This window comes from Theropithecus gelada, chromosome 6, assembly GCF_003255815.1.
Source record: "Theropithecus gelada isolate Dixy chromosome 6, Tgel_1.0, whole genome shotgun sequence".
Classification (NCBI taxonomy): Eukaryota; Metazoa; Chordata; class Mammalia; order Primates; family Cercopithecidae; genus Theropithecus; species Theropithecus gelada.
Window position 1 is genome coordinate 62,224 of NC_037673.1, and position 9,520 is coordinate 71,743.

The window sequence follows — 9,520 nt, forward strand, 5'->3', positions numbered from 1 at the left end:
AGTTGAGGGTCGTGGAGCTGGAGACCCATGGAGGAGCTGGAGTTGGTGTTTCTAATTGAGGGTCATCGAGGTGGAGTCGGCGGAGTAGCCTCTGTTGGTGTTTTTCTTTGAGGGTTGTGGAGCTGGAGATACAGGGTGGAGCGTTGTTTTCTAGTTTGTGGGTCACGGACCTGGAGACCTGTGGAGGAGCTATTGATGGTGTTTCTGGTTGAGGGTCGTGGAGTTGGAGACACGTGGAGGAGCCATTGTTGGTGTTTCTAGTTGAGGATCGTGGAGCTGGAGACCCGCGGAGGAGCCGTTGTTGGTGTTTCTCGTTGAGGGTTGTGGAGCTGGAGATACAGGGTGGAGCATTGTTTTCTAGTTTGTGGGTCGCGGAGCTGGAGACCCGTGTAGGAGCCGGTGGTGGTGTTTCTTGTCGAGGGTTGCGGAGCTAGAGATACAGGGTGGAGCGTTGTTTTCTTCTTTGTGGGTTGTGGAGCTGGAGACCCGTGGAGGAGCTGGAGTTGGTGTTTCTAGTTGAGGGTTGTGGAGTTGGAGACCCATGGAGGAGCCGGAGTTGATGTTTCTAGTTGAGGGTCATTGAGGTGGAGACGGCGGAGTAGCCACTGTTGGTGTTTTTCTTTGAGGGTCGTGGAGCTTGGGATACAGGGTGGAGCGTTGTTTTCTAGTTTGTGGGTCGTGGACCTGCAGACCCGTGGAGGAGCTGTCGTTGGTGTTTCTGGTTGAGGGTCGTGGAGTGGAGACACACGGAGGAGCCATTGTTGGTGTTTCTAGTTGAGGATCGTGGAGCTAGAGTCCTGCGGAGGAGCCATTGTTGATGTTTTTAGTTGAGGATCGTGGAGCTGGAGACCTGCGGAGGAGGCGTTGTTGGTGTTTCTCATTGAGGGTTGTGAAGCTGGAGATACAGGATGGAGCGTTGTTTTGTAGTTTGTGGGTCGTGCAGTTGTAGATCCGCAGAGGAGCTGGTGCTGGTGTTTCTCGTTGAGGGTTGTGGAGCTGGAGATACAGGGTGGAGCGTTGTTTTCTAGTTTGTGGGTCATGGAGCTGGAGACCCGTGTAGAAGCTGGAGTTGGTGTTTCTACTTGAGGGTTGTAGAACTGGAGACCTGCAGAGGAGCCATTGCTGGTGTTTCTTGTTGAGTGTTGTTGAGCTGGAGATACAGGGTGGAGCATTGTTTTCTAGTTTGTGGGTCGTGGAGCTGGAGACCCATGGAGGAGCCAGTGGTGGTGTTTCTCATTGAGGGTTGTGGAGCTAGAGATACAGGGTGGAGTGTTGTTTTGTAGTTTGTGGGTCATGGAGCTGGCAACCCGCGGAGGAGCCGGTGTTAGTGTTTCTAGTTGAGGGTTGTGGAGGAGAAAACCTGCAGAGGAGCTGGTGTTGGTGTTTCTTGTTGAGGGTCGTGGAGCTGGAGACCCGTGGAGGAGTCTGTGTTCATGTTTCTTGTTGCAGGTCGTGGAGCTGGAGACCTGCAGAGGAGCTGGAGTTGGTGTTTCTAGTTGAGGGTGGTTGACCTGGAGACCCGTGGAGGAGCCGCTGTTGGTTTTTGTAGTTGAGGGTCGTGGAGCTGGAGACCCACGGAGCAGCTGCTGTTGGTGTTTCTAGTGGAGGGTCGTGGAGTTGGAGAGCCGCGGAAGTGCCGCTGTTGTTGTTTCTAGTTGAGGGTCGTGGAGCTGGAGACCTTCCAAGGAGTCAGTGTTGGTGTTTCTAGTTGTGGGTTGTGGAACTGGGACCCGCGGAGGAGCCGTTGTTGGTGTTTCTCGTTGAGTGTTGTGGAGCTGGAGATACAGGGTGGAGCGTTGTTTTCTAGTTTGTAGGTTGTGGAGCTGGAGACTGGCGGAGGAACCAGTGTTGGTGTTTGTAGCTGAGGGTCATAGAGGAGGAGACCTGCAGAGGAGCCGGTGTTGGTGTTTCTTGTTGAGGGTTGTGGTGCTGGAGATCTGCAGAGCAGCCGCTGTTGGTGTTTCTAGTTGATGGTCCTGGAGCTGCAGACCCGTGGAGGAGCCAGTGTTGGTGTTTCTAGTTGAGGGTCGTGGTGCTGGAGACCTGCGGAGGAGCCGCTGTTGGTGTTTCTAGTTCAGGGTCGTGCAGCTGAAGACTTGCGGAGCAGCTGGTGTTGGTGTTTCTAGTTGAGGGTTGTGGAGCTGGAGACCCACGGAGGAGCCATTGTTGGTGTTTCTTGTTGAGTGTTGTGGAGCTGGAGATACAGGGTGCAGCGTTGTTTTCTAGTTTGTGGTTTGTGGAGCTGGAGACCCGTGGAGGAGCCGGAGTTCGTGTTTCTAGTTGAGGGTTGTGGAGCTGGAGACCCGCGGAGGAGCCGGTGTTGGTGTTTCTCATTGAGGGTTGTGGAGCTGGAGATACAGGGTGGAGCATTGTTTTCTAGTTTGTGGGTCGTGGAGCTGGAGACCCGTGGAGGTGCCATTGTTGATGTTTCTCGTTGAGGGTCGTGGAGCTGGAGATACAGGGTGCAGCATTGTTTTCTAGTTTGTGGTTTGTGGAGCTGGAGACCCGTGGAGGAGCTGGAGTTCGTGTTTCTAGTTGAGGGTTGTGGAGCTGGAGATCCGCGGTGGAGCCATTGTTGGTGTTTCTCGTTGAGGGTTGTGGAGCTGGAGATACAGGGTGGAGCGTTGTTTTCTAGTTCGTGGGTCACGGAGCTGGAGACCCGTGGAGGAGCTGTTGTTGGTGTTTCTGGTTCAGGGTCGTGGAGCTGGAGACCCGCGGAGGAGACGGTGTTGGTGTTTCTTGTTGAGGGTCATGGAGCTGGAGACCCATGGAGGAGCTGGAGTTGGTGTTTCTAGTTGAGGGTTGTGGAGCTGGAGACCCGTCCAGGAGCTGGTGGTGGTGTTTCTAGTTGTGGGTTGTGGAGCTGGAGATATGGGGGGAGCGTTGTTCTAGTTTGTGGGTCGTGGAGTTGGAGGCCCACGGAGGAGCTTGTGTTGGTGTTTCTAGTTGCGGGTTGTGGAGCTGGAGACCCACGGAGGAGCCTGTGTTTGTGTTTCTAGTTGAGGGTTGTGGAGCTGGATACTCGCGGAGGAGCGGTGTTGGCATTCCTAGTTGAGGTTTGTTGATCTGGAGATATAGGGGGGAGCGTTGTTGTTCTAGTTTGTGGGCCCTGGAGCTGGAGACCTGGGGAAGAGCTGATGTTGTAGTTGTGGGTCGTGTAGCTGGAGATGCAGGGAGGAGCTGGTTCTTCTGTTGTGTAAATCTGAAGGTCGTGGAGCTGGAGATCCAGGGAAGAGCTAGTGCTGAGGTTCAAGTCTGAGAGGCTCAGAGCTTGAGCCCCTGGGTGGAGCTGGAGCTGCCACTGTCTTAGGTTGTAAAGCTGGAGACCTGAGGAGGAGCTGGTGTTGCTTTTGTAGTGTGAGGTTTGTGGAGCTGGGGACCCAGGGAGGAGCTGGTGTGTTTCTAGTTGGATTGTCATGCAGTTGGCGACCCGGGGATGAGCTGATGTTGTCCTAGTTTGAGTGTCGTGGAGCTAGAGACCCACGGATGAGCTGGTGCTGCTGCTGTTTAAATCTGAGGGTGGTGGAGCTGGAGATCCGGGGAAGAGCTGGTGCTGCGGTTCAAGTCTGAGGCTGTCAGAGCTGGAGCCTCCAGGAAGAGTAGGTACTGCCACTGATGTCTTAGGTTTTGGAGCTGGAGCCCTAAGGAGAAGGAAGGCTGGTGTTGTAGTTTGAGGTTCGTGGAGCTGGAATCCTGGTCAGGAGCCAGTGATGCTGTTTAAGTCTGAAGTTCGTGGAGCTAAACATGCAGCTGATGTTGGGGAAGTAGAGAGAGAGAGAGAGAGTGTTACAGTACCCCACTTGAAACTGTACATGTAGCTGAATCCCAAGCAAGTTAAGCCTGGGAGCTTCTCAGTCCTCGTGATCATTACATTCCTTTTTCTTTTACACAGTTTGGATTTGTTTTCTGTCTCATGAGACAGGAAGACCCTGATTAATACCCTCAGGAATTGAAAAGCTTAAAAAAAGCTAAGTGATTTTGCTATAATCATAATAATAGAAATTAAACTATGATTATCCTGGCAGACAAAATCAGACACCACACACAATATAGATCTTTTCAATCAGTTAGTAAAATAAAATATAAATTGAAAAATAGACCCATGCAAAGCTATAAAAAGTTATTTCTTGGAGAAGCGATGGATGACAGAGATTAATCTGAGAGTTACTATTAATGGAGAAACTTAGAACTTACCATTTTTCCTGTGAGGTTTCGGTGCTGATACTGATACTCTGTGGGTTCTGGCCGCTGAGTCCGTTTGCACAGCCTGGCGATGCAGCAGGTTCACAGAAGGGCCCTGTCCCAGCTGCTCCTGCTCCACTATGATGGTGCGGCCTCTGCTCTGTGTTGTGAGGGGAGACCAGGCCTTTGATCACAAGCGTATCCATGGTGAGGTTCTGTGGATGGAACCTCATGGATGTTCCTTCCTGATGTTCATTGGCCATCTTGCTATTTAATGCATCTTGTTTATAACTGTCTTCTAAATATTGAATAGAAATAAAGCATTGGTACAATATGGGTAAAATATAAAGAATATCAACACATTGGACACAGAGGACCTCCACCAAGTTTAGGGAATAGAATCTGAAGAGACATAACTTCAGATGTTCCCTGGAGGCCCTGCCTGAGTCCCAGTCCCTTCCCTTCTCCTACAGAGGGAATCACTTCCTGCTTTAATCTTTATTGTTCCCGTACTTTTCTTCACAGTACGTTTCTTTCACCGCGTATGTGTACATCCCAAGAATGCCATTTAGTTTTTGAACTTTCTGTTTTCTTTTTGAGGCAGGGTCTTGCTCTGTTGCCTCGGCTGTAGTTTTGAACTTTGATGTGAGGAAATTCTCCTGTGTGGCTGCTCCTACGCTGCATGGCTCTGAGCATCTGCTCAATGTCTGTTTTTGTCTTCCGTTCTCCCCCTGAGACCCACCCACACTGACGTGGTTCATTGTCATTGTGTGATCTCCCATCTCCATTCTCTCCCTGAGACCCACCCACACTGACATGATTCATTGTCATTGCTGCGTGATCTCCCGTCATCTGAGGGGAGCACGGGAAATGTCTTCATGTCCCTGTGGGTGAGTGTTTGATCAGGTTGGGGCCCTTAGGACTGTGTTTTGCTAGGAACATTCTTCGGCATTTCTTTTTACACAAGTGCAAGTTTCTTCAGGTCAGTAGCTTTCAAGTTTTAAAATTTCATCCCAGGTAAGAAATGTAATTTTCCTCATAACCCACAACACACCCCCTTTCATATACAAGCGTAACAAAAATATATTTCATAACCATTCTTAGCAGTGCCTGGTGTTCCTGCTACTCTCCATTCTCCCCAACACTGGCATTGATTGGGCTGTGGGATTTCTGCCAGTCTGGTGGGTGTCACATGATATCTCCCCGTTGGGCTGAGCCCCTCTTCGTGTTTTCATTAGCTGTTCCTCCACATCTTCTCTTCTGTGGAGGGCCGGTTCAGCTCTTTTGCCCAGTTTCTGTTAAGTTGTTTGAATTTTTGCACTTTTCTTTTATTATTCCAATTGTTATGTTTTTGAGACAGAGTCTCACTCTGTCACCCAGACTGGAGTGCAGTGGCGTGATCTCAGCTCACTGCAACCTCCACCTTCTGGGTTCAAGTGATTCTCCTGCCTCAGCCTCCTGAGTAGCTGGGATTACAGGCGCACGCCACAACACCCAGCTAATTTTTGTATTTTTCCTAGAGATGGGGTTCCACCATGTTGTCCAGGCTGGTCTGAAACTCCTGACCTCAGGTGATTCTCCTGCTTCAGCCTCCCAAAGTGCTGGGATTACAAGCGTGAGCCACCATGTCCAGCCTGCCTTTTTCTTTTTCAAAAGGACTCTTTATAGATTATACCTATTCATTCCGGTGACTATCTGTGTGGCAAGCATGGGTTTGAATCCACCAGGATGAACATGGAGGATCTCCTCTCTGGTGGCAGAAGAGACAGAAAGGGATAGGAGGGGAGAGAGAATCAGAGCCCAGAGGAGGCTGAGTCAGGCGGGGGTTGCAGGCTGCTGTGAGGACTTGGCTGCTTCTCTGAGTCGGGTGGGATTAGCAGGGGATTTAAACAGAGGAACCATGGGATTTCCCTTGTGCATTTCTGCCATGGTTGGCTCAGCTGAACACACCTCTTGAACAAGACTTGGCCTTGGACACCCAGAGGCCCTTGGGTGAGGGTTTACCTCCTGGCATGGCCACTGACACATCCACGTTTGGCGCCCACATGACTGGGCGGCCCCAAGACCTGCTCTGCCTGGGCTTCCCCTTGGTGGCGTTTCTCAAGTTTGTCCCCTCTCAAGTCTGCCCCATCCGGAAAACCAAACACCTCTCTCTCCTACATGGAAACCCCCGTCAGAACCTCCCAACTCACGGCATCCTGTCAACATCACAGTCCCGACTTTCCCACACGGACAAGCCCATGGGACCCCCTGATGGACCAGGACAGCGTCAGCACTAAGACACGCCCTGAAACTCACAGAAAGAGCGGACCAAGAAGACGGGAACTGCACAGGGCACTGAGAGCTGCAGACACCCAAGATACTGTCAGAGATGGAAAAAGGTATGGCCGTGGCTGATACAAAATGTTACTCAACATTTATCACAGGCCTAAATGGAGAACATAACACTATAAAACCATTAGATAAAAACACAGGGGAAAATTTGTATGGCCTGGGGTTAGGTGAAAAGTTCTTAGACATGAAACCAAAGGCATGATTCATAGAAGATTGACAAATTAAATTTAGTCATAATTTAAAATTATAATTCTATAAAGCAATATAAAAATCTTAAAAGAATGAAATGCAAACTGTGGGCTAGAAAAAAATATTGGTTAATCACACATCTCACAATGTACTGGCACGCAGAATATACGAAGAACCGTCAAAACTTAACCATAAGAAAGTAAAAACCCCAGTATTAAAAAGAAGGCAAATATTTTAATGGAGCCCTCATCAAGGAAGGTATAAGGAGGGCATATTGCCCGAGAAAGAGGCTCAACATCATAGAGATGCTGGAGAAATGCCAGTCAACAGTACCTCTGCAAATCTATTAAAATGGCTAAAAACAGACAAAAACCACGGGCCAACCCAGCTTCTAGTGACGATGCAGAGGAACCGGGACCCTCATAAGCGGCAGTGGGAATGGGAGGGATCCCGCCATGCTGGAACGTGGTCCGGGAGTTTCTTATTGAGTTAAGCACATCCTTACCACGTCATCCAGCAACCCCACTCCTGAAATTTCCCCCAAGAGAAAACTTAAACGTGCACACACAAACCTGCACTCAAGTGTTTAGGCCTCATTGCTCATTGCCAATAACTGGAAGAAAACAAATTGTCCATCGGCAGGAGAAGGCGTGAACCAACGCGGATGCTTCCACACGGGGCACCAACCAGCAGTGGAAACATGCACCCAAAATGCCCCAGGTCTCCCGGGCCACATGCCCGGTGAAGAAAGCTAGTTTTGGTGGGCACAGGCCAAAGGATGCCGCCACATGACACCTTGGAGAAGACAGTGCTACCGTGTTGGGAAGCAGGGCAGTGGTTTCGAGGGGCTACGGGTGGAGGGGCAAATGGAGGCGCTCTCTGGGGCGAAGGCTGAGCACCTGCACCTCACCATGGGCTGCGGCTGAGAGGCTGTACAGCAGACACTGGCTTCAGTACATGCAGACTGAAGGAGGAAGGCGCCCACAAGTCAAAGACAGAGGGTGTCACCTCCATGAAACAAAAACATTAAAAAAAAAAAACCTTCTAAAATTAAGTATTTCTTAAGCACGTTGGACTTTGAGTTGACACAATCTGCCTGGGAGCATGGAACAAACCACCGGCTTGGCGACCCCGGAGGGAGAGGGTGGAGGGTTTAGACCTCAATTGAAGGGCTCAGTACCTGGCTATAGGAAATAACAGATTTCAAAAGCGGCAGGGAGGAAATAATTTCTGCTGATGAGGTTGCATTTCCCCGGATAGCTGGCAGAGTAAATTAAAGCAATATTGTAAAACAATGCACATCTTGATGGAATCTCAGGATCACAAGGTTGTATTGAAAGAAATTTGAACGTGTCCAGGAAAGAAGACAAATGAGCTGAATCTTGCAGCTGCCCTTCAATGGGGGCATGGGCCGGGTGGCCGTGATTCTCCGTGACATTGCAGGAATTCTCCTGGTTGGATCCTCAGGAGCCTTTTCTTCTTGTCCACCCTCACCTTTGGGGGTTGGTGTGGGTCCTTGGTAGTCATGACTGCACTCGGGGCCGGGGGCCTGCTGAGGCTGCTCTCCATGTTTCCAAAATGCAGGGGTTTGTTCCAGATCCTACTGCTCAGCACACAGAAAGCCAGTCACTGAGACGATGGTTACTGCCAGTGAAGAAGGTGTGCATCAGGAGCTGCAGGCTAGGAGATGGGAGGTCAGCCTCAAGTGCATTTTCCTGACTGACTGTATAGCAGGGAAGAAATGTGACTATGTGTAAGGAAAACAGGAATTAGGGGGAGAGAGGAAGAGGAGTTGGTCAGGAGAAGGCAGGTGGCTGATCAGGCAATCATGATGGGTGAAGGGTTTGGTGTCTCACTGACCAGATGCCGTGATCTGCTGAGTCTCTGTTCCTTCACACTACCTGGGAGGCCTGATGGTCAGTTTCCTGAGACAGGAACTCAAATAAGACACGTCACGTTCTTTTCGATGTTATTCAGAGAAACCATGAACATCAGTTCTCTGGGACAATCAGGTCAGTTCAACACCAGACCCGATCTGCCATGACGCCTGCTGCTCAGCCCTCAGATAAAGTCCAGAATCCAGTGTCCTCTCTCCAACCCCAGCCTGGTCCCACACCCACACCTCCCCGCTACGCCCTGGACCTCATTGCTGTCCTGCTGCAGAGGGGTCAGGGAACTGCACACGCCCCGCGTGCACCTGGGCATGTGGCATATTTCAGATGCACCTGGTGTCACTGTTCGCACAAACCCGAGTGGGAAGAGATCCAAATGCTCGTTCACGGCAGATGGATGAGGGCGTCCCAGCAAGTCCCTCAGGGGAGTCAGCCAGCGCAAGGTGAGGGACCTCCAGAGACATGAATGGGTCTCAGACAGTGTGTGAGTGGACGAAGCAGCAAAAACACACACTGCTAGTTCAGTCAGTTCTGTTGAGCTCAGAATAGTCCACATCATGTTGATGTTTCTAACCTGGGGCTCACATTCTTCATTCAGAATATGGCAAGGACTTTAGAAGTCATCTAAAGTATCGGCCGGGCGCGGTGGCTCAAGCCTGTAATCCCAGCACTTTGGGAGGCCGAGACGGGCGGATCACGAGGTCAGGAGATCGAGACCATCCTGGCTAACACGGTGAAACCCCGTCTCTACTAAAAATACAAAAAATTAGCCGGGCAGGTGGCGGGCGCCTGTAGTCCCAGCTACTCCGGAGGCTGAGGCAGAAGAATGGCGGGAACCCGGGAGGCGGAGCTTGCAGTGAGCTGAGATCCGGCCACTGCACTCCAGCCCGGGCTACAGAGCAAGACTCCATCTCAAAAAAAAA

General features: G+C 50.8%; 2 protein-coding genes across 8 annotated transcripts in view; both read left to right on the plus strand.

Moving 5' to 3' along the window:
* Positions 1–5,256, plus strand: part of LOC112625879 (bromodomain-containing protein 9) — a 40,552-nt gene extending 35,296 nt beyond the window's left edge. The window contains exon 9 of the mRNA XM_025387344.1: positions 4,814–5,256. The gene's annotated coding sequence lies outside the window, so the exon portion shown is untranslated. The remainder of the gene's footprint in view (positions 1–4,813) is intronic.
* The window catches only part of PDCD6 (programmed cell death 6), a 43,399-nt gene that overhangs the window by 13,753 nt on the left and 20,126 nt on the right, over positions 1–9,520 (plus strand). The gene's annotated exons all lie outside the window — the stretch shown is intronic.